General features: G+C 35.7%; 1 long non-coding RNA gene across 4 annotated transcripts; it reads right to left on the bottom strand.

The window, feature by feature from the left end:
* Positions 1 to 17,168: 17,168 nt before the first annotated feature.
* Positions 17,169 to 19,110, bottom strand: LOC145101494 (uncharacterized). 4 transcript variants are annotated; one of them, XR_013705694.1, is made up of 5 exons: positions 18,694 to 19,109; positions 18,500 to 18,556; positions 17,862 to 18,168; positions 17,535 to 17,669; positions 17,169 to 17,442 (listed from the first exon to the last, which is right to left on the bottom strand). It is a non-coding gene; the product is annotated as an uncharacterized LOC145101494 (long non-coding RNA). The 4 variants fall into 4 exon arrangements; XR_013705689.1 differs by having other exon boundaries at positions 17,535 to 18,168; positions 18,694 to 19,110; XR_013705693.1 differs by having other exon boundaries at positions 17,535 to 18,119; positions 18,694 to 19,110.
* Between the last annotated feature and the right edge of the window lie 7,023 nt (positions 19,111 to 26,133).

Below are 26,133 nucleotides of genomic sequence, written 5' to 3'. Positions count from 1 at the left end.
AGGGTTGTATGTGCACCATAGGAATGATGTAATGCTCAAAAACCATCAGTGGTATCAGAGCCTAGGTCGTTTTTCTATTGTATTTGATGCTATGCTTAATTGTTCAAAGCAAAAGCTTTTCGATTTTGCATATTCCTGATGACCACGACGTGGCATATCTTGCCACGACATGGTAGCAAGTCAGAATGCATATTTTCGAGGTTTTGGCTAAGATTGGATTTGGAGGATTACCATAAATTGTTTTTCTAATTAAAATTCGTTTTTATCTGTTATGGTAATACATATCTTAATCCAGTTAGAATATAATTGTCAATCCATAAGATAATTATTAGTTTATATGATAAAGATAATTATTTGTATTATTTGATTTGAATTATCTTGCCATAAATTGAATTAGATCAAATTTAGATAATGACAAATTATTTGATTAATCAAATTATTTTAATTATCTTAATCCAATTAGAATATAATTGTCAATCCACTCTTACCCACCGCACTGTTGACTAGTGGAGGGTCGTTAGCCAAACGGGTAGGATAGGACAAACTAATTTCTCATTAATAAGTATTTATAAAGTAACTAAATGTTTTCATAAAATTCCCAATCTTAGTTACCTTAGGAAAAATGTGAAAATGATGCTATTCCATGAAATTGCACTTTGCACCTTGACAAGTCGTTAGTGTAGCGTTTGTGGTTAACCGACACACTAATTTGGGACTAGCAAAGGTGGCAAAGGGTAGCTCGATGTTTATCATAGATTAATGGAGCGTGTGTGGTTAACTGGCACATTTATTAGGTGATAAATTACATCGAGAGTACCAATCACATTTTCATGGTTATTCACACCTTGTTTGTGATCCTCGGTATCCCAGTCACAAACTTGAAGGGCATAGTCGAGATATAAACATACCATTGAAAAGTTCAATGAATCTCAAAAGAATCTAGGAATTTCAATTCATTTAAAACTTAATATTCTTTTTTGTTTTTCATGGTGGAAATTGGTAAATCGTCATTTACCTACCTTCAAACTATTTGCAATTAGATTACTGTATCCCTTTTCTGAATTGTAAATAGTTGTGTTGGGTCCTAGCCCTAATTTTTCATTTGGGTGGTAAATCTAAACTTTGTATCTTTTCTTTTTCAGATGTCTACCCCAAACAAAACGCTTCTGGCTCTTTCTCAATCATGAACTTGCATGGGAGGGTGATCTTTGATGGATCCAATTTTAATGATTGGAGTCGCAACATCCGCATGGTCACCCGCTACTAGGACAAGGAGTATGTTCTCGACAAGGAGCTGAAGGAGATTGGCCACAACACTGCTACTCATGAGCAAATCTCTGAATATGATGCTCATGAGAGGGCGCGAAAAATGTGTAGTGTATCATGGTAGCAACCATGACTGTTGAACTCCAAAAGTCCTACGAGGACTACTATCCTTATGAGATGCACCAAGATTTGATGGAGAGGTACCATCAAAGTGCGAGGCAGGAAAGGTACAAGATCATCGCCTCCATGATCACTAAAAAGATGAAGGATGGAGAGTCCATCACAGCCCACCTACAAAAGATGCAAATGTTTGTGGACCGTCTGCTGAAGTTGAATGTGAACTTCGACGAAAAGTTGGCCATATATATCATTCTACACTCTTTTCCTCCTTTTTATGATCAGTTTTGTATGCCATATCATATGAACAAGGAGGAGGTCACCCTAAGCAAGCTCCAAGGCCTTATGTGAACTGTTGAGAGTAGTTTGAAAGGCAAGTCTGTTGCATCTACTCCTACTGCTGTTGCCCTTGTCTTGGCAATTGGACAAGGGAATGGGAAGAAGAGGAAGGCTCCTTCTAAGAGACACAAGGGAAATTCCCATGGTGGATCCTCTTCTAGTGGGACCAAAGATGGTTCTGCTGCTCCCTCTTCCAATCCGAAGGATACATAATGCTTCCACTGTCACGATAAAGGGCATTGGAAACGAAGCTGCCCAAAGTATCTGCTAGACATCAAGGATGGGAAGATAAAGCCCACCTTCGCAGGGTCTAAGAAGAAGTAGGGATGTGGAGCATGGGAAGATGAACTTGATCATGGGGAATACGAAAGTGTCGCCTGTCACCAAGATTGGAGTTTACTCTTTAGTGCTTTGTAGTGGGTTAGGTTTAGAGTTAAACAATTGTTGCTATTTGTTGGAAATGACACGAAACATTATTTCTTTTCATGGTTTGTATAAACAAAGTTTTAGATTTTTGTTTAATAATGAAATTGGTGCTATTAATTCTTTCTTGAATGGTACTTTCTATTTTGAAGCATTGCCTTGTAATGGTATATATGAAACTATGATGGTTGTAGACAACTTAGGAAATAATGTGTTGCATATCGATTCGTCCAATGGTTTGGACAAAGCATGCCTATGGCATTGTCGTCTTCGACATGTCAACAAGAAACGCATAGCCCAACTCCAAAAGGATGGAGTATTGGAGTCATTTGACCTAAGGTCCGATGACACATGTGAATCTTGTTTGATTGGAAAGATGACCAAGTCAACCTTCACTGGTACTTGTGAAAGGGGTAGGGGTTTATTGGATCTCATACATACGGATGTATGTGGGCCCTTTAGATCCACTACAAGGGATGCGAACCGCTTCTATGTGACTTTTACCGATGGTTATAGCTAGGCCTGTCGAAAAAACCCGAAACCCGTTCTACCCACCCGATCCGTTCTGAATTCGGGTAGAATGGGTCGGGTAGAACGGGTAACGGGTATGAACATTCGGGTAATAGGTTAACCCGATAATAATATAGGTTAGGTTTTAGGTATGAATATTTATTTTCGGGTATACCCGAATACCCGAATTCGTTTTTTAAATAATACGAAATATACAATGCAATCACGTACGCACACTTCACATAAAACAAAATCCCTTGTTTCCTTCTTATGAACGACGGATCGACAGTTGACGCAAACTTGCAAAGGGAATACGACGCTGAAGCTGAAGTCCTGAACCGTTATCACAATTCTCAATTTCTCACTATTGCACGGAATGGAATTAAAAAAGTACATAACATATTATAACGATTTGTATTGTTATTATATATGTACTTGTTAATTGTAAGAATTATTTTCCTACCCGATTCTTTATTAAACCATCCAACATATAAAAATAAAAAAATTATCAATAAGTGTCATTTAAGAAATTTTTGGGTATACCCGATGATTACCCGACCCGACCTCAAACCCGAATACCCTAAACCCGAAAACCCGAATCACAATATAGGTCGAGTATCGGGTATTATTTTCTTAAGGAAATACCCTTTCTACCCGAAACCCGAAAATTTTACTTGTTCGACACCCCTAGTTATAGCAAATATGGGTATATCTACTTAATCAAGCATAAGTCAGAAACCATTGAAAAGTTCAAAGAGTTCAAGCAAGAAGTGGAGAATCAACTGGGCAGGAAGATAAAGATGCTCTGATTCGATCGAGGTTGTGAGTATCTTAGTATCGAGTTCCACAACGATCTTAACGAATATAGAATTGTTTCGCAATTGACGCCACCTAGGACACCACAGTTGAATGGTGTAGCTGAGAGGTGCAATCAAACCTTGTTGGACATGGTTCGTTCCATGATGAGTCGAGCTTCGTTACCTATATCATTCTTGGGGTATGCCTTAGTGACTGTCGCCCATATCCTTAATCTAGTCCTAACTAAGAAGGTTGGCAAAACACCTCACGAGATGTGGACATGGAAGGTTCCCTCATTGGAACATATCAAGGTTTGGGGTTGAGAGGCTTTTGTAAGACGGGATATTCACGACAAACTCGAACCTCATAGTGAGTGATGTATTTTCATCGGCTACCCACAGAAGTCCTTTGGATATCTATTCTCTAGACCAAGTGACAATGTTGTCTTCCTTGCGAGGAGAGGGGTTTTCTGAGAGAGAGAACTCATATGCCAAGAGGACAGTGGGAGGAAAATTGATCTTGAAGAGCTTCAAGAATCAAGTAATGAAGGAACCTCTAACACTGGCACTCAACCCGAGGAGGAAACTCCTGTTGAACCAATTGACGAGTCCTTACCTCTTAGACGTTCCAGTAGAATTAATGTTCCACCCGTATTTTATGGTTTCCATATAACTGCTGGGGGTGATACGTTTATTAGTGATAATACTCTAATAAATTTATATGAACCTAACAACTACAAGGAAGCCATGACAGGCCCGGAGTCTGCGAAATGGAAAGAGGCTATAGACAACGATATTCAGTCCACGTATGATAATCAAGTTTTGAAGTTGGTTGACAATGTGCCAGGTCGTAAGACCATCAGGTGCAAATGGATCTTCAAGAAGAAGACCGACATGGATGGGAAAGTACACACATATAAAGCGCAATTGGTTGCGAAGGGCTTTACTCAAACTCCCGAAGTTGACTATGATGAGACCTTCTCACTAGTAGCAAAGATCAAGTCTATAAGGGTTATGCTAGCCATAGCTACGTTTCATGATTATGAATATGGAAGATGGATGTCGTAACCTCTTTCCTAAATGGGAAGTTGGCTGGAGATGTTTACATGAGTCAGCCATAGGGTTTTGTCAATGTGAAGCACCTAATAGAGTGTGTAAGCTTGAGAAATCCATCTATAAATTACAACAAGTGTCTCACAGATGGAATCTTTGTTTTGATGAGAAAGTCAAAGCGTTTGGTTTTTCGAGAAGTAAGGATGAGTCCTGTGTATATGTCAAAGCCTGTGGGAGTATAGTTAGCTTTCTCGTATTGTATGTGGATGGCATACTGCTCATAGGAAACGACGTCCCAACCTTGCAGGAGGTTAAGTCAAGGCTTGGGAAGTGCTTTGCTATTAAGGATCTCGGAGAAGCTACTTATATTCTAGGGATAAGGATATTAAGAAATAGGAGTAAGAGACTAATATGACTTAGTCAAAGTACTTACGTGGATAAAGTGTTGAAACATTTTAGCATGGAAAATTCCAAGAAAGGGGAGTTACCAATCCAAAACAATACCAAGTTGAGTAAGACTCATATTCCTTATACCGAAGTTGAGATAGCAGAAATGAGTCGAGTACCTTATGCTTATGCTGTTGGCTCGATCATGTATGCTATGACGTGTACTCGCCCTGATGTGGCCTTCGCTTTGAGCATGGTCAGCAAATATCAAAGGAACCCTGGTAGAGCTCATTGGACTGTGTTCAGGAACATTCTTAAGTACCTGCGGAGGACTAAGGATTGGGTCCTTACCCTCGGTGGGAGTGATGACTTGAGATTGCAAGGGTATAGTGACACAATTTTTCAGACCGACCGAGATAATTTCCGCTCTCAGTCGGGCTGGGTCTTTACCCTGAATGGAGGAGCAGTGACTTGGAAAAGTTCCAAGTAGGAGACCGTAGCTGATTCAACGTGCGAATCAAAGTACATTGCAGCGAGCGAAGCGTCGAAGGAGGCAATATGGATGATTCATTGGAGACCTTGGAGTTGTACCTGCCATAAAGGAGCCTATGGAGATTTTCTGTGATAACGAAGGTGCGGTCGCCTTGACTAAGGTACCAAGGGATCATGGTAGATCTAGACATATCGAAAGAAAATATCACTTTGTGACAACCCCAAATCTATTCCCGTTACAAATCCCATCTCCACTTACGGAATGCGTCACTATACGTTATTTTCTGTAATATTTGGAATCATCAATAACCGAACATCTAGTTATATGCATGTCTTGATATTATCATAAGTAAATGTAACTTGTATGTGGTAACCCCGTTTAACCTAATAGGGTTATATTATTTTTCAACCACTTCACCCGGGTAAAAAGTTTTAACCCTGTTAAACTTTAAGCATCGGGTAGTCGTGTATTGGGTACGATACCCGAGGCATATGAAATGAGTGTAAACAACATTTGAACACTCTTTTACCACACCTTCACTCTCTCTCACTACTTTCTCTCTCTAGACCCGAAATCGACCCCAAATCCGCGAATTTCCGGCTTCCAAACGTAAGGACTCATTCCCTATCTTAATCTAGACATACTTCACTGTAATTAGAGGCCAAAATCATAGAAATCAAGGACCAAAAAGGAGTTTACGGCCTAAGAAGCCCCTTAGGCCGTAAACCCCTAGAAACATGCCAAAAACCTCATTTTTCCTTCCTTTAAGCTTATGGACTAATTAAGGCATATACCTAGGAGAGTTTGGACACTAAAACACAAGGAATTGAAGCTTAAAAAGGAGTTTACGACCCAAGATTGTGCTTAGGCCGTAAACACCCCAAAAACCCCAAAAATCCTTGTTTAAGGCCCCAAAAACTCATCTAAGGTGTTTGGTGATTTAGACTTGACACTAAGGAAGGTTTAAATGCATCAAACAACATCATTTGAAGACAAAAAGAGGAGTTTACGGCCAAGGCTAAGCTTGGGCTGTAAACACCCAAGTTTTGTGTCAAACAAGTCCCAAAACTTCTCTAATGCATGTAAGGAATTTAGCTAAGGCCCTTGGATGTGTGTTGTACCATTAAACTTCCCATTTTGAGGCCAAATGAAGAGTTTACGGCCAAGGATATTCTTGGGCCGTAAACTCCCCAATTTTCATGCCAAATTGTCCCAAAACTCATTTTAAGGCCTTCTAGGATTTATCTAAGGTGAATGAGAACATGTTGTACCATTCAAACACCCATTTTGATGGATTAAATGGAGTTTACGGCCCAAGAACAAGCCTTGGCCGTAAACTCCCCAAAATGTCATAAAAATAAGAGTTTAATCCCTCCATATTGGTCCAAGACACATACCATTAAAGTAAGGAAGTGAAATAAGGCCTTAAACATACAATTTGGAGGACCACATGAGTTTACGGCCAAGCCTAGGGGGCTTATGGCTGTAAACTCCCAAGGAGTGGCCTTTGGGCTGTAAACTCCAAGGGAGTGAGCTCATGGACCCTCCCGTAAATCATTCTTGGCCTTGTACCACTCCCGGGAACCCCTTCTAGGCCCTAAAACCCCGAAAACGATGCTAGAATGTCCAAATACTATAATGAAAGGCATAAGATGATTAACTTCTTGTAAAATACATATTTCATATGACATTAGGGTCCTAAAATGTGCTCAAGTCGTTATTTGGTACCAAACGCTCAACTGACACTTTTACCCGATTTACCCGATTTACCCGATTCACCCGATTTACGCGATTTCAGGTGAGTTCATACCCCTTTAATGAACCTTTCAAATGTTTTAAATGTTTTAGGGGGGGGAGATACAAGTTACTTATGTATGTTTATGGAAAGTTTTACAGAATGATTTTCCCCGTTACGAGGATTAATCACATGTGATTCACTATCCTTAGTTCAAATCACATGTGATTTATCACTATGCCTTATAAACAGGTTTTTACATTTTCAAAACTATTTTTGGACAGCAAGCCAGATTTTAAATGTTCTTTTGGAAAATACTTTTATTAAATCAATTTACTTATAAAATGTAACCACTCTGATATATTTATATAAGTAAGACTTGGAGGACTTAGGACCGATATCTCGCCTTATTTCCTGTTCTTGTTTGATTGTGGGCTTAGGGTAGTAGTTATCTGTCCGACTGTCGTTGACTTCTTAGTTATATAACTTGTATATTAGTATGGGATACGAATATTTCTTCTTTCACTAAATACTAAAGTCACTAACATGTCAAGAACCATCCACACTAAGTTAACTATAATAGGTATAGTTAATGTTGCTACTGCTACTACTCGCTAAAGTCACTACTCTCTACACTATAATACTCACTATTACCAGACAATACACTAGTAAGAGAATACACTATGATCAATACTAAAAGATTACTACACTATAATAAAAGAGAAAACACTAAACAAACAATAATACACTAACCCACTACGAGATACTCTATTCGCTACCCACTACGCCCGGAGTTTTCCGATAGGAAGACGACACTACATGTATAGATCTATATGGGGCAGACGCTATTACATCCCGACTGTTAATTTCAGTCCGCGCCGTGCAGGCCCAGGGATGCCACTACTTCACTATACTGTGCATGACTGGGAAGGTCATGGGATCCTCTATTATCCTCACTATTAGTATATACAAGGAATACACTATAACTACACTAAAATACTACACTAAATGTTAAACTACATCCCGAAGTAAGTAAGTATCTATCACTAAAGGAAGCTTGCACCTCTATCACTGATTACAGGCTTAACCTATTCTACCACATTTATTATTTGGAGATTTGCTAATATACTTTTTACAATAAACTGTTTCAAAAATGAAGAATGCATACTTTTCACAGATTTTCACTTACAATGTATTTTCTGGAAAATATGGGATTTTCTAGGTTTCTACTACTTATGAATATAAATGACGCATTTTTTTTTCGTACTAATGCTTTGTATACAAAAACTCACACTAAACTCTTATGAACTCACCAGCTTTATGCTGATATTCGTTTTCAAAATAACTTGTATCTTCAGGTCAAAGATAGACAGGTACAGACGCAACATTTTTGGAGAAGGTGGAGCACACGAGACCCATCTCTTATTTTTGATTTACTTTTGGGTGATTGTTAAACATTACAAAAACACACATGTAATTAAATTCACTATGTAAATGCAATGGTTGTATGTTTCTTGTTTTTACTATTATGCAATTATGATGATACCGTACACTACGTCATCCACCCCGAAACGTATTCCGCCGTTATCGGTTTTGGGGTGTGACACACTTCATTAGACATCGAGTAGAAGAGGCACTCCTCATAGTGAAGAGGGTATCATCAGAGGATAACCCAACAGATCCCCTTACGAAGGGAGTGAGTAGGCTTAAGCACTTGCAACACATGTCACAACTGGCATTTTTGCTAGGAAATTCTATTCTCATGAAAACATGTCACACCCCCGAACCAGACGGCGGAAACGTCTGAGGGCTCGTGTGACTTAAATTGAATATCATCACAATGAATATACATGAATCATAACATAAACATCACCATGCATCAATATATTACAACTGGCATTGTTCACATCAAGTACATTGTTTTAACATTACAAATCCATACATAAATTGTTTGATAGTTTTGAAAAGCAAAACACACTGACATACTTGGTACTTATTCCTCAACTTACATGTTACCTGAGAATACAAGTTATTTTGAAAAATGGTCAACATATGGAATGTTGGTGAGTTCATAAGCATGTTTGATATGAAAATGTTTTGTGTAGTTTGAACGAAAACAACCCAGAAAATCCGATATTTTTTGAAAATACCATTGTTTATAAAAAGGTGTGAAGATCCGTAAATATATGCATGATGATTTCAAAACATGTATAATTGAAAAACTTTGTATTAATGTACAAGTGAAACTGTTGAACTTCCCCGGAAAACTCGATGTTTTCCAAAATAAAAATATCATATAACGGTTTGAATGGTTATCCATCACGTGAATGATTTTGAATTACCTTGTTTACTTGATTTATATTGGATTTATTTATGTGAGTCATTATAACCATGCATGATAATGACTAGTTCGCATGTCTTGGCACTCTGGTGAACGCCGAAATTTGATCTTAAGATTTTGTCACCCTAGACTGGCCGAGTCTAACTGTAGCGAACAACTGAGGTGTGGGGGAGTCACCCCCGTATAGATCTATACACAAACTCTCGCTCTCCCTCCAGGAGACTTTGATTATAACTATAGACTATGACAGACACTCGTTGGTGCCACCCGTTATTACTCACTAAATCCCAATTGACTTTGATTACTATTGATTATCGACCTGTATTTGTTTACTTTGATTATGCATAGGCCTAACAAACGAGGAGAAGAGGAATACAAATCCCTGCTACTTTCGTAAGTTATTTTAGGTTGTTGGGTATATGAAGGACATGTTGGCCCATTTCGTATTTGATTACTTGGAACTTGCTAGCAATGCTAATGGGCCATTAAGGCCCAATGGCACTTAAAAGCCATTTAGGGTCCCTTAAATATGAAATTGGGTCATAGAAGGCCCAATAACATTTATAATTATCCTTTGGGCCCTAAAATCATGTTAATGGGCCATAAAGGCCCAGTAAGCATGTTTGGAAACTTTTAAGCCCAAAGAATTTAATGTTTACTTGTTTTAGGTATAGTATAGTTGTCGGAATGTTTAATTGAACAATTGTTAAATTTGTATCGTTACGAGACCGGTTGGTCATTTATAACGATATTTGGAAATTTATGTGTATTCATCTTGTCATTTGTCATAAATTGTAGTTTGGTATTTTTGACCAAAATATCTTAATGATAAGATAATTGACTCTAAATATTGGTTTGACCAATTTTATCTCTTCTTTAATAAAGATGACAATTTTAGTCCCTTTTATAAAAAAATGACATTTTAAGTCCTTAAATCATTTTCTTGACACATTTGACCTATAGACTTACTCAATTGATATTTTTAGCCCAAAATTTACTCTTTGACCGTTTCAGCCCTTCCAGAAAAGTATTTTTCGGTCAAAGCCCAAACTTTTGCAACTTTTACAATTTTAGCCCAAAATCCAAAATCTTTACATTTTTGGTCCTTTTTTGTAAAGAAACGCATTTTAACCCTTAAAATAATATTTTTTACCTCTTTATCCCCTGTTTTGAGAAAATTTTCATTTTAGCCCTTTGAAAATCAGAATTTTCGCAACTTTGAGCTTTACGGGCCGAAAAGCCGAAACATTGGCCCATTGAGCTATTATTTACATTTCAAATCCTTTGAAGAGAATAATTGTCACAAAAACATCTATTTTAACTATTTTGACTCTTTTGACCCTCAAGAAAACCGTGAATAGCAACTTTTCACCCAACTTTTGTTTATTAGACAATTTAAGCCCCAAAAATTTGTTTTATGTTACAATTTGTCTATTTTAAATCTTAGAGGGTATTTTCTTGACTTGTTTAGTGTGGTATACCTTAGATCATGTTTTTTTTCCTTCTTATGTCATACATCTCGAGATTTCTTCTCTTTTTGTTGCATATTTACCACATAAACACATACAATCACACATACATGCATAAAATCATACATAGCACACACATACACATAGATCTACACATTTTACTTGTATTCTCCCCCATAAAACTTGTAAAAACCAAAAAATAGGGGTATGAACTCACCTTCGCTTGTTGTTTTTGATTTAGAAGGAAGAAATGAAGAAAATTTGGTCCTAGCAAGCCTTCTTGGAAGATCTCGAACTTAGAGGTTTCTAAGATGGGAATCATGAGTTTAAGTGAGTTAAGAAGAGATTTTTGATAAAACAAAGAATCTAGACCATGGATCCAAGCATGAACTTACCTAAGATGATGCTTTTTGTAGAATAACTTTCTTGAAGAGCCCTTAAATTTTGAAAATTTTGGATGAACAAGCCAGAGTGTTTCTTTGAGAGTGTTTGAGTGAATTGTGTGTATGTGTGTCTTTCCCCTTGTGGTTCTCGGCCGAAGAAGAAAAAGAAAGAGGAGAAGAGAGAGGGATGAAAGGATAGGTATTTGGAAGTATGGGATATTTGCATGGATGTCCCATGTATAATGGTGAGGTGGCAAGTGAAAAGTCAACACTCCCTCCTTCATTTGTGTGGTTAGGCCGAGAGAAGGAGAAGGAACAAAAAAAATTAGGCTTTTTGTGCTTAAGTCAATTTTATGGCCCAATTAAATGATTTTCAGCCCAATTGGTCTTGGGAGAGGGTTCACAGCCCAAAATAAATCAAGAAATGATTTTTAGGGCTCATTAGGGCTAATTAGGTTAGTTATGGCCCAATAAGGTCCATTAGGGTATTTATTTCATTCTAGGCCCAATATGGCCCAAATTATTAAAATAAATGGAAGTGGGTCCAATTAGAGTCCATTTAAGAGTTCTAAGCCCAAAATAGTCAAATTGGAAACTTATTGGCCTATTAGGCCCAATAAGGAAGTCCTAGTCCAAAATGGACTTAAACCGGGATTTCTAGGGTTCCCAATTCTTTGTTGACTATTTGATGTGCTTGCATAAAGTGTTTGATGGGAGTTTTGTTGTTATTGAATAAGCATCAAACATGCTTTCACATTTTTGGTTCACATTTGTTATCATTGTTGTTGTTACAAAGCATCAAATTCCTAGTTGTGACAAAACATCATCTATTGTAAGGCTTGTACTCTAAGTGAATATGTTGTATTCTTTTTGAAGTTTTGTAAACCCGGCCTCTAATTGATTTTTAAGGGTTTTTAGGCTTTTCTGAGAGTGTATCCTTCATATTTAAGGTCCTCAACTTCCCTAATTAATAAATCAAGTTGATCACGATAAAGTTTAAGTGTAGCTTCACAGGACTGAGAACATGAAGCTTCATTAACCTTGGTGATTGAAGAACTCATTATTCACCAAAAATAATAATTTACCTAAAAATAGAAGTGATTGTGAAACCAAGAAAAATGCCCTTTGACTTGAAACCTCGAAACTCAAACTTAAAAAGTCAAACTTGAAAAGTCAAACTTGAAAAGTCAAACTTAAAAGTCAAACTTGAAAGTCAAATTAAAAGTCAAACTTGAAAAGTCAAAATTAAAAGTCTAATTTGAAGGTCAAATATGAGAACTTGAAAGTCAAAGGTCAAATTTGAAAATCAAAAGTCAACTTTGAAAGTCAAAGGTGAAAGTCAAAATTCTTTATCTAAAAAGAATAACCTTGACCGAAAACAAAAGTTTCTAAATTAAAAACGAAAATTTCTAGACTAAACCCGAGAGTATTTTATTGAATACGAAGGTATTTGAACAAAAAACGAGGGTATTTGACCAAAAACAAGACTTTTGGACCAAAAATAAGCCAAAATAGTGAAATTCCAAAATTGTAGCCGAGATCGCGAGCTTGATATATCCGAATCCGAGAACAGGGGCGAGATCTGAAGCTGAGAACAATAACCGAAAATAGGAACCAAGAACGTGATGTGAGAACTTCGGACCAAAGACCCGGAGCTACTGAACGAGAACGAAGCTGCTATCCGAGAACATCCGAGGCCGAACCGAACACCTTCGAAAACGTGTCCGAGATTTTCGCGGAACAATAACCAAGACCGAAGATCTTGCTACTGGCTGCCTAGGGTTTGACCGGATGTGAAGGTAGCCGCCTATATCTTACAAATCTTGACCTAAAATGCCTAAAACTTGCCAAAAACACGAGATTTTCAATATTTTAATGTCTATCTCGATCAAAACTCCAAAAATATGAAGAACACAAAGAACAATGGCAAAAAGTTCATAAAATATAAATAAAAAACACCAAGAAACTCTAAGAAAAACCGTTTGCAATGACCCGATTGATACCGATCCAAGCTCTAATACCACTTGTAAGTCCCGAATTCTCCAACGAATCAATCGGATTCACTTTGATGGTGCGGAATCCCAATCAAAGTGTATAATTCAATATAAAGATGAATAAGAACAAGATAATTATTCTTTAATGCACATGATGTATTGATCAATCGTCCGGTACATAAGATTCCGATTACACACTGTTTTCTCTCTGGATCTCTCCAAATCACGTCCTTAGCATATGGCAGCCCCCAAGAACGTCCAACTCTCTATTTCAAATTCTGCTGCCAGAGCTAACAATGTGTTGGTTGTTGTTGTATTCAGAATCAGGAGGGATTTGGAGATGGAGGTAAGGGCATTGTTGCAGGGTTTGTAGGGAGAACGGGGAAGTGGAGCTCAAGTCTAAATTGTTTGATATGTTATAAATATGGATCAGGAGGATGAAATATAATAGAAAGAAATAAGAAGAAAAATATGAAGAATTTATGATGTGAACTCGAAAATCAAAAGCTAAGGATGAACTTTAATATGGTTGTTTCTATGGAGATTAAATAAGAGAGAGAGAGAGAGATTAAATAATTATATTTAACTTTTTTTTTAAATAAGAAAAAACATCATAAATGGTCTCTGTGGCAGTAAAATGACGAAAATACCCTTCAGTTAATGGACAAAACTTAACGGAGTTAGCAATAAGAACCAACCGTCAAAAGTTTTGAAAACACAGGAACCATCTATAAGGTTTTTAAACCACAGGGACTAAGCTTCAGATTTTGGGTAACCATAAGAACCAATAATGATGTTTTTTCTATTAATTGTCGAAAGATTAGAGACTGTTATTCTATTTTGCTTCTGATAGTCACCTCAATTCAAAGTTCGTGTTTCAGTAGCCATGCATTAGATTCCATAACCTTCCTTCGAATAGGATTTACTCACACATGGAGCATATGGTCTCACTTAGCAGGCATGCATCTAAAGGCAGATGATAACATAGAATATCAGGTGGAATAGGCATTTGTAGGCACTTGATTGATATCTTTAACTATTATGGTTTTCTTGTCTTTATGACCAAGTACTATGTTGCTTGGCATGGCTTCATAAGCATGGAGACGTTTTCACACCACCTGTTGTTTTCGTATATATTATTTTATTTCTTTGAGTAACTTGACAGTTTTACTTCTTACATTCTCGACTTTTATTTATGTTTGTTATAATAACAATATTATTAATAAATTAAATGCTAGTCGTCTTGTCCCAATCATCATGCATGATCGATCCACAATTTTCATAACTAAATCTTTGTGAATTTGACCCTACCTACATTTTGATTAGCTTCTTCCTTAATATCTACATGTCACAATATTGAATTAAACTAGAGGTGTTCGCGGTGTGGTTTTGTGCGCTTTCGTACCAAAACCGTAAACCACAACGCACGTGTGGTTTGAGCTTTTAGAAAAACCACAAACCGTACTGCGAAGGTTTTAAACCGCATTATGTAGTGTGGTTTGATGCGGGAGGTTTATGCGGTTTTGTACGGTTTGATAAACATCTATACTTTTAATATTATGTATTTTTAGTCTACCTGTATATATTAAACTAAATTTAATTACTTATATTACAAGACTAGGTGTGAGACCCATATATTACATTAGTTTATTTAAAAAAAAAACTAAATACAAAATTCTAAACATTTTAAAGTAAGAATTTATAAAAAAAATGAGAAAATATTGAATTATAAAAATTAAAGTGTTATTTTTTTTCTCTTTTAAATTTAAATAAATAATTTAGACAAAATAAATAAAGAAAATTACTAAATCTTAAATTTGGTAATTTTGAAATTAGAATGAGAGTCCATTAATGAAATTGATATAAATTTATTATTGAATATAAATACCATCTACAATTTAATAAAATGAAAAAACCATAAAATAACGTATGAAATAAAAATTAATTTAAAATAACCACAAAATTACATGTAGCAAAATAAATAAGAATGTTACGTATGACAAAAAAAAGATTTTTATTTATTAGTAAGGATTTATACATAAATTTTATATATAAATATACTACCCCGAATGAATTAACATAAGTTGCTTTACCCTAGGTTTTAACCATTCCGTCATTGTTCCATTCCATTTTGTGAATTTAGACAAACCAATTAAATAACTGATAACAAACCATTCGGACTCAGATCACTTCTAAATTCATTATATATATATATATATATATATATATATATATATATATATATATATATATATATATATATATATATATATATATATATATATATATATATATATATATATTAAAACACATGGAAGGTTTCAAGAGGAAACCATGTTTATACTTCTAACACTATATTTTTACTTTTTCTTAATTTTGCCACTAAAATTTCAACAAACTTTTCATTTTTATAATTTTGCCATTTTATTTTTACTTTTTTATATTTTTGCCATTAAACTTTCACTTTTACTTCTTTAAAACCATTTTTCTTTATTCTTTTATAATTTTACCATTTTATTTTTTACTTTTTTATAATTTTGCAACTAATGTTTTAACAAACTTTTTCTTTTTATAGTTTTTGTACTTTACTTTTATTAATTTTGCCACTAAAGTTTCAACAAACTTTTCCTCTTTATAAATACTTTATTTTTACTTTTTTATATTTTTGCCACTAAACTTTCACCCGTGCAATGCAGTTCCTAGTTAGTAATAAAACCAAGTACTTCATATGGACGTGTGTGATTTTTATGTGGTTGTATCTTTAGACAAATAATATATATCGGAGACACCTCTTTATTAATAATATATATATATATATATATATATATATATATATATATATATATATATATATATATATATATATATATACTAGCCGTTACCCGCGCAAAGCGGCGGGCGTCGATTAGTTTCGTTTCGCGGAATTGTTTTAGCCGGTGATTGTTTTCTTTCAACAACACATCAATGTCATTGTGGCGAATAGCTTACTCTAAAACGAATTCATAATAATCACACAGTGCGTATAAGTCGGTGATACATCCCAAATACTAAACTGGGTTTGACTTATTTTTTTGTTGATAAACATAGCTTTAAGAAACTTCAAATATCTTTAGGGCGTGTTTGTTTCACAACGTCTAGCTGTTTACCCGCACAAAGCGACAGGTGCAAATAATTTTTTTGGAAATTTATTTCTAGAGGCGATTACTTTTACTACATCAAATAAACAGTGTGTGTGTGTTAAAAACTGGATTCAAGCCAATATTAAAATTCTCATACTCAACCCACCTCGATATATGTTCAATGTTCAGTAACGCTAAATAGATATACGACTCAATCCATTGAATACAGACATATACACAACAATACAATGCTATAATTGCTTTTCTTTAAACATAACCAAATTATAATAAACAAAAAAGTATTAGTTTTTATATAATACTTGGACATGATACATAGACACCAAATTATAGATCTGCTTATCCTTTAATAAAAATTTCCAAAGTTGTCCATCACTCGATTTTGTATGCATTCTTGCAAAAAATGAAGATAAGATCAATATATTCAGAAATCATAACCTAGAAAAATATATTAAAAGAATTATGAAAATGCTTTTATAGAAACATAATAAGGTAATGTTATGAAAATACTTTCAAATTTAGCAAACTTGTACAAAATATTGAATTGTGGTTATTAATATAATAAGGTGATGTTAATTAAAGTTAGGATTTCTCATCTAAATTTAGTAGAGACCGGAATTTAAGATTTTATTGTGAAACATAGATTGCAAAAGTAAGTAAACTTCTTGATGAAAAACAAAAGTTACAATTTTGTATTTAACAAAAATAAGATTTCAAACATATATAATATAACAATTATGAATATTTAGGATATGAATAACACCCACATGGATCGTGTATGTATATATTAACTTAGGAATATAAAAACCATGCACAAAATAATTAAAAGGAGATCGACGCATACACTTTCCGCCATGTCTTAATGAAATTTCCTATGATCCTATACATATAAGGAAATTTAAATCTCCCATGTGCATTAATAAATCAATGGGCTGCATTAAATTGATTCCACAGTTCTCTAGTATTTGATGTTGGATATCCATAAGCAAAGCTATTACCTGAAAAAAAATATCACTACATTGCATTACATATGTTAATAAAAAAAAAAAGAATATAACCATCAAAATCCATAGTCTAAATGTGCACTTACCGGGATAACATACAATTTCCCCTCTCAAATGATTTGCATATCATCACAATTTTCAACTTTAATCCTCTCCATGGACTTGATTTCTGCATCACTATTGCCTCCCATCCATGAATTTAATTTAACACAATAATCCCTCTAAACAGAAAGCCACAAGAAAAATATAATCAAAATGTGAAAATATCCAACCAGATAACTATTGAAGACCAAAAAAGGGAGAAATAGAAAAACGGTCTTGAATGGGCGTAGGTAAAGCTAAAACATTCCCATTAGCGTACTTTAAGACTCCCATGTTTTGTTGGACAATAACAAAAAGATTCATTTGTTTACCCAAAATCCATTCCAGAGTGAAACTTGCATTCAAAATAGAACATAACCCAAAACTTTATCGAAAGCACCATGCCACCAACTTTGATCCCATAAGGACACATATTAACAGGTCCTACACACAAAAGACCGAGAGAGAGAGAGAGAGAGAGAGAGAGAGAGAGAGAGAGAGAGAGAGAGAGAGAGAGAGAGAGAGAGCCATATTAGCCTTATTTGGTCTTCTACAAGACTTGTTGGTCTGCCACATTTTCTCTAAATGGACTGCCAAAATAAAGAACAAAATGGCCAAGACTTCTTCCCTTGCAATTGACTTGCGATCAAAAATCATGTAACCAAATTAGAAGAAAGATTTTCAAAATTAGTATACAACCAACATCTCGGTGATAAAAAATCCAACTCATAAAAATTTAAGCAAAAAGTAAAGTTTATCCACAACCCTTGGTAAGCTGGAAAAAGGTAAAATGTGAAAACCCTGAACCAACAAACATATTGTAAACTAACAAAATCAAACATGAGTATCACGTTGTGCAAAAGTTGAACTGATTAAACAATTCTTAAAGAGAAGAAATCACACATCTGAGCATAAAACACATACTTCAGAAATCGATGGAGAATAGGAAGTCATAATTGAGAAAGCATACCTTTTCTCCCGGTTTAAGCTTAAAGGACTATAACCATGGGTGCACTTTGACTGCGATCTGTAGATATGAGAAAAAGAAAGATCTAGATCTTAGAAGATGGATTGGGGATGGTTTAGGACCTTATGATGAAAATCGATGAAGTTAAAATGATGGAGGTCAAGATAGTCAAAAGACATCATAGATAAGAGGTTTACCGTTATGTTGGACATATGTGCGCATATGAGGGCTGATGTAGATGGAACCGAAGAGTGGAGAGCATCTGAAGGAGTCATATTTGGCAAATGACAGAGGCATATCAGATTACGAATCAGAGTATAGCAAGCATGAAAGCCTTGTTGATGCCTGTGACATTCACAAAAACCCTAATAGTCTGATTAGAGAAAGTTTAATGAGAATAGATGTGGGATTAAGGTTATTGAGCATCTTTGGTTGCGAGGAAATACAAAAGGGGAATTCATCAATTATGTCTTTCCCCTTTCTGCAGCATATTGAATAAGTATTTATGGTTTCGAGGAAATAGAGAAGAGGAACTCATTAGTATTTATGATTTCCTGCATATTTGAATAAATCTTTTCGATTTGAATGAGTTATTTTAGCAAAATATGGGGAATTTGAATCAGTCTTCACTAAAATTAGGGAATATATTGGGAAAGATAAGTACCTACGTTTGAATGTTTCAATATTGTACACTTGTATTTACTACACTTGTATTTACTGTGTATTAAACGGTTGTACTTATTACATTGTATTTTGTAGGACTTATATTATAATATCATTTTAATAATGGTTTGTTGTACTGTTAGCTTAAATATTTAGACGTCTTAAATCTATTTTAAGAAATAGTAAGGTTTATATAATAATATAGTAAGATATATATATATATATATATATACACACACACGGTGCGATTAGAATTGCAACTTTCCAATTGAAAACCACAAAACCGCATCGGATAGTGCGGTTTAACATAATTTCAAACCGTAAACCGCATTATGCTACTTCTAAACCGCGTAATGTGGTGCGGTGCAGACGGTTTGTATGATTTGATGCGCACCCCTAAATTGAACTATAAGAAAATAAAATGTTTATAGTAAATCAAGATCCACTGGTAACCACCCTATTCTCACGTTAGCGGCAAAGGGAAAAGAGATTTACCGTCAACGCCTCTTTTCTCTGGCGAAGGTGGTGCATCCCTTTCCTCATTTCTCTTTCTCTTTATCTTTGTGCGATGTTTCCTACTTAAATTTCATGATTTAAGTCACTAGCGATTTCAGCTCACTTGTTCGATGTTTACACCACCACGCCACTGGGAACGACGCCACTGTGACATTAGCGGTGAAGGGCAAAGAGATTTACCGGAGACACCTCTTCTCTCCAATGATGTTAGTGCATATCCTTCCTCATTTCTCTTTTGTAATGCCCCGATTCTCAGGTATTATTTAAATAAGATTTATTGGGTTAAGCTCTACTTGACGAGTTGGTTGCTCTACTCGTCGAGTAGCAGCGGGGTGGGATCGCGTGTTAAGTGATCTACTCGACGAGTCCATATCAGGACTCGACGAGTAGGAGCTGGCAGATGAAACCCTAAATCCCGGGGTTTGCACCCCTATTTAAAGGAGCCTTAGCCTCCCTTGGGACTCTTTACAGTTCTAGAGAGTCCGTGAGAACCCTAATACACGTGTGTGTGTGTGTGTGCCCATTGTGTGTTTGAAGCTTGAAAAGAGGATATTTGGAGGGATAAGGCTTGGAGGAGAAGGAGATTAGAGCAAGTAGAGTGTGGGAATCAATACCTATCTCAGTTATCATGTTCTGGACGTAACCAAATCGCCTTTTTCCTTGTGGATCTCTTCCATTGGTTGAGTTTTAGGGTTTTGTGCATGGGAATATTAAGTTGGAAAGAGGAGCTATGGGCTAGATCTGAGGTTGTAACTTCAGATCTGGACCCTCCTTGGATTCTAGAAGCATAAAGTTTCAGTTTTGGTCATGATTAAGGTCCCTCTTGAGCATGAAGCTCCATTAAGAACTTAAAATAGGCATTTAGAGCCTTTATAGCCATGCATGCACGTAAATTTTTCAACTTTACGTGATAAGCATGCCCTAGAAGCTTGGATCTGTGATTTGGAGCCATTGCATGGCTCAAAGCAAGTCTGTATGGAAAAAGGAATGAATGGACTCGACGAGTCGCAAGGATGACTCGGCGAGTCACATGAAGATGGTTGTGAACTCGACGAGTTGGATGAACAACTCAGCGAGTCCGATGAAGATTACCATAAGACTCGACGAGTTGAAGAACAACTCGGCGAGTCGGATGAGTTTTCCCTAGGATATGTATGCGTGTGTATCCATCGAGTTGCAAGGAGGGAACTCGATGGGTGGCCTTAAGTTTGGACAAGAATCGAAGGAACTCGACGAGTCACCCCGATGACTCGACGAGTTGGAATGTGCTTCAAGGAACTCGATGAGTAGCCGAGGGTACTCGACGAGTTGGGGGTCAACATGGACTATTGACCTTGACTGAGGACATTGACTTTGACCAGGGGTTGACTAGTGGGTTATGGAGCACCTTATAAGGTTAAGGACTTATGAGTATATTGTGCTATGATCATAGGTGGTGGAGCCTGTGTTAAGTGATCCGAGAGTTAGAGTTTATTTTCCGAGTCGACATCTGCAAGGTGAGTTATCCTCACTATATCGATAGGGTCTACGGCACCAAGGCCGGCCCTTTAGTTGTTATTGTTATGGTATGCTACATGTGGTGATGATCTGTTAGATTGGAATCAGGATAGACTGTATGTTATACTCTTATGATCCGTAAGGATTGGTATGTTAGTGACCTGCTAGGTCGGTACCCTAGTTACGAGAGAATTCTATGATTTATGATCAGTGAGATAGATATGTTTGATGATTGTATATGCCAGTATATGATAGTTATGTTGGATTAGTGTCTAAGTCCATAACTATTTTGGTATGTACTTGACCCGATGGTGCATGGTCCTTTTGGGTTGCCTTCACCAAAGCAACTTGATAGGATGAATTATGGAGAGAAAGGATTAAATATGATTTATTAATATATTATGAGAATAATATATTAAAGGAGAAATCATATTGTTTAATTAATATTAGTCAATAATTAATTGGTAATTAGTTTTGTGACTAAAAGAGATTAATTAAACTTAAGGGACTGGAATTGTAATTATAAGATAATTGCAATTTAGGCCATGGATTGTCTTAAATCAGGAGGTGGACGAATTCTTATGGGAAGCCCATAAGGAAATCGTCCAAGGGCTTGATTAAATGAGTCTATGGGTTGCTTAGGGCTTAAGCAACCAAATTAGGGTTTCCTTGTTAGATAACCCTAATAGCCTCACTATATATAGATCCCTTAAGGACCAAAAACGTGGTTAAGCTTCTTGCTAGGGTTTCACACGTTTTTGGGCAGCCTTTAACCTCTCTCCTCTTCATCCTCTTGCTTATGGTGTTTGTGAGCCATTAGAGGAGTGACACTTGTGACTCTAAGCCTTCCAAAGTCAATTCAAGGAGGAATTGGGATTGTTATTGCTACATAACAATCAAGGTAACATTATAAACCTATTCTAATATCTAATATGATTACTTGTATGCTAGAATTAGGGTTTATAGTCTTGGATTCAAAGCATGTACAATAGAGAAACCTAGATCCAAGCATTAGGGTTTGTATGAGCACATAGGATGTCTTATGACCAAAACCCATCAGTGGTATCAGAGCCTAGCTTGGTTTCAATTGTATTGATGCATTAGATATCTGGAAAATTCGTTTTTTGGGTTTCTGGAGGCTGGACTCGCCGAGTCCATAGCTGAACTCGCTGAGTCCAAGGTGACTCGACGAGTCCAAGCCTGACTCAACGAGTCAACTCGTCAGATGGAGGGTACTTCGGGATTTCTTGCTGTTTTTGCTTATGGATAGTTACCTTATCATGTTAGATCAATATTAATCCGATTATATGATATATTTGACTATAATTTTGATCTAATTGAAGATATTTATCAATTAAAAAGATAATTGTTTCCTTATAAGATAATTGATTAATTATTTTTGACTAAATTGGTAAATTGTTTTGCAAGAAATCATTAAACAAATCAAATATGGATAATTATGTGATTAAATGTTAATTTAAATTATTTGTTATTTGATCCTTTTTGTTATGAAAAGTTTCATATTTTCCCCTTAGGTTTTATAGTTTGAATTTGAACCCAATAGTTTTGTTGTTTTGAAATTTAAATAGTTAAAACCCTAATTTTTTTTGAAAAAGGTTTCAAAATTTTCCCTCAAGTTTTGGAATTTAAATTTTGATTAAATGGTTTAATTTTGATGTATATTTAAATTCTAAACCCCAATGTGTTGAAATGTTTCAAAACTTGCCCTCAAGTTTTGGAATTTAAAAGTTGATTAAAAGTTTAATTATGAATGTTAAATTCTAAAACTCTAGTATAGGTTTGAAAAAGTTCAAATCACACCCTTATGGTTTTATTAATTAATTGAGGTGTATAATTAAAAGAGGCTTAATAAATCCATAAAGTTTTGGTTTACAATTTAATTGAATTAAAGGTATAATTGTTAAATTTGAACACCTGATATTTTAAAAGTGTAAAATACACCCTATACTATATATAACATTAAAAGTCTAATATTATATATATGTATGAGTAAAAGTCAGTCTTACCGTTAGTAGGCCTCATTCACGAAGCTGGTCTATAAGGGGTGTTTAAGGAAATTGCCTATAAAATGGCGATTGAATGGGTATCCACTCTTACCCACCGCACTCTTGACTAGTGGAGGGTCGTTAGCCGAGCGGGTAGGATAGGACGAAACCTTTCATTATAAGTATAATGAATTATAAAAGTAACTAAATGTTTTCAAAATTCCCAATCTTAGTTACTTAGGAAAAAGTGAATTGATGCAATTCCATGAAATTACACTTTGTGCCCTTGCGAAGACGTTAGTGAAGCGTGTGTGGCTTACCGGCACACTAAATGGTTCTAAGCAAAGGTAGCAAAGGGTGACTCAATGTTTGTCATAGTTCGGTGGAGCGTGTGTGGTTTACCGGCACATCGAATAGGTGACTGTAACATGTGAGGGCACCATGTAAGTTTCCATGGTTATTCACACCCGCTTTGTGATCCTCGGCATCCCAGTCACAAACAAGAGGGACATATCGAGATTTAAACATGCCATTGAAAGTTCAATGAATCTCAAAGGATCTAGGAGTTTTCATAAATTTAAAACTTAGATTCTTTTTCGTTTTTCATGGTGGAAATTAGTGAATCGTCATTCACTTACCTTCAAATGTTCTGCAATTTGGGTTACGGCATCCCTCTCCCGAGTTGTAGAATATTGTGTTGGGTCCTAGCCTTAGTATCTCATTTGGGTGATTTGCTAAGGACTCAATCATTCAACTAACTTGAATTCGTTTTCTCCCGTATTGTAGATGTCAAAGTTCGACAACTATGGTTTTCCCAAATCCCATGGAACAAGCATTCCACATGAAGATGATATTCCACAATTCGATCGAGGAACAAGAAATCATGCTTCACTTCCTCCACCTCCTCCAATTATTCTCCCTAACCTACAAGTTCAAAGGCTTGAAAAGTTCAAGATCACTCAAGCCCTTTTGGCAAGTAAACATAAAGAAGGAAAGCCAGTGTGTGCACACATCCTAGGGATGAAGTCACACATTGATAGGCTAAGAATGTTGGGATCCGTCGTCTGTGAGGAAATGGCTGTTGATTGGGTTCTTCAGTCACTTCCTAACTCACATAGTGAGTTCGTAAGAGAGTACTATATGATGAATCGCGACATGACCCTTATAGATCTCACCTATATGCTTATTGCTGCTGAATCAGCAATGGTTTGGCGCAATGGAAAAGCAAAGTTGATTGGTGAATCTGCCTTCAAGACCTCTATGGATATAGACAATCGCAACGAAAGACATGCTATGATCGAAAAGTTTGATCATAAGAGAAAGGCAATGTCTGAAGTAGTTCCATGTCATGTTCCAAAAGAGTCAATTTGCTTTTATTGCCAAGAGAAAGGGCATTGGAGACGAAGTTTCCCCATTTACCTAAGAGATCTAAGAGATGGGAGAGTCGAAATGTATGGCTCTAATATAGGTAAAATCCACTAACTAACTCTTTTAGGCTTCTGTTCTAGATTCTTAATACATAATGTGATAAGATTACAATTGATGTTTTGTAGAATCGAAGAAAAGAAAGGGAGCTTAAAGGAAGAAGTGAGCAGAATCTAACCATGAAGGAATGGATTTCGATCGCATTTCTCAAAGATTAGATTCTTAAGCTACTACTTAGAGTTAGAGTTAGATTGCTAAGAAAGATGTATTAGCATAAGTTTTTCAATGAGTTGCATTGTAAGGACAAATTTTTCCGCAATAAAATAAATTTTGATTTTAAATTTTATTTATTTATCCTTGCAATGGCGTGTATGAAAAATTGATGTTAAAATGTTTCTATTATTAGAAATAATAGATTTGGTTCTTATTATGTTATTTATGGAAAGTCGAGAGTTTACCAAATAGGGAGAGTTTCTCATCGCCCAAGTTTCAATTGGACAGATATTTGGAATCATGCAACTTGGCTGCACGATGAATGAGAAATTTCATATTTGGAAATTAGACTAGTTCGTTGACAAAGTGTCAAGTGAAGGACTAGGAGATCGAGCACACAAAGTTGCGTGTTGATCAAGTCCACCATAAGAGTAACAATGATATTCGTCATGATCTACTAAAGGTTTAGTAAATATGATTATACTTACAAGATTAAGTGTAATTCTGAATTGATTAAAGGGTTAGATCAATAGCAGAACGAATAAGAAGAATCAAGTAGGCAGAAAGATAAAAGTTTCTCCATTCTAAGAAGAAGGGAGAGTAGCTATTATGCTTTATGATAGGTCTTAATGATTAAGAAGCATATCTCAATTGATCCTCTAAGTGAGTCTTAGTACAATTGTATGTCTAAGAAGAGGAATCAAGAATTGAAGGAATGGTTAAATCAAGAAGTCAATCATACTTCGTTCCAATAACAAGTCTTAAAGTTAAGATTGTGACATTGAGTGAAAAGTATTAAGAAGGTTTGTAACATTCATCAAATGTGAAAGTTGTGATGTCTTGGATAAGACAAAGACCAACTAGGACCAATTTATGAAGAGTTTTGATTAAAGCTACACTAACTCTTGAATATTTGTTTGTCAAGAAATGTTTTGACAAGAGAATCTTATATGTCAAGGAGTCAATGGGAGTCTTAATGGTTTTGAAAGGTTTCAAGAACAAATCAAATAAACATTACCGATCATCACTAGCACACGAGTTGAGGTTTACAACCTATCGTGTTGACATTATTTTGTTTCTGTGCCGTTCCACTTGAGTTAATTATGCATATGAGTCCTATGAGTTCTCATTTTGAACGCATAAAAGGCAAAGCACCTTAATCAGTGAAAGGTACATTGATAGGAAAGGGTGAGCTACTTAACTACTTGGAAGACATGGTGGGCAGCTATGCTACCATAAGGCAAGAAATCAAGATTAAGAAAGTTCGGTCCATATGAGTTTGAATTTGTCGTAAACTTTAGTTTTGACAAATTCACA

Source organism: Lactuca serriola, chromosome 1, assembly GCF_051521515.1.
Source record: "Lactuca serriola cultivar US96UC23 chromosome 1, Lser_US96UC23_V15, whole genome shotgun sequence".
NCBI lineage: Eukaryota > Viridiplantae > Streptophyta > Magnoliopsida > Asterales > Asteraceae > Lactuca > Lactuca serriola.
Note: the sequence above shows the minus strand (reverse complement) of the source record. Positions and strands in the feature narration are given on the sequence as shown.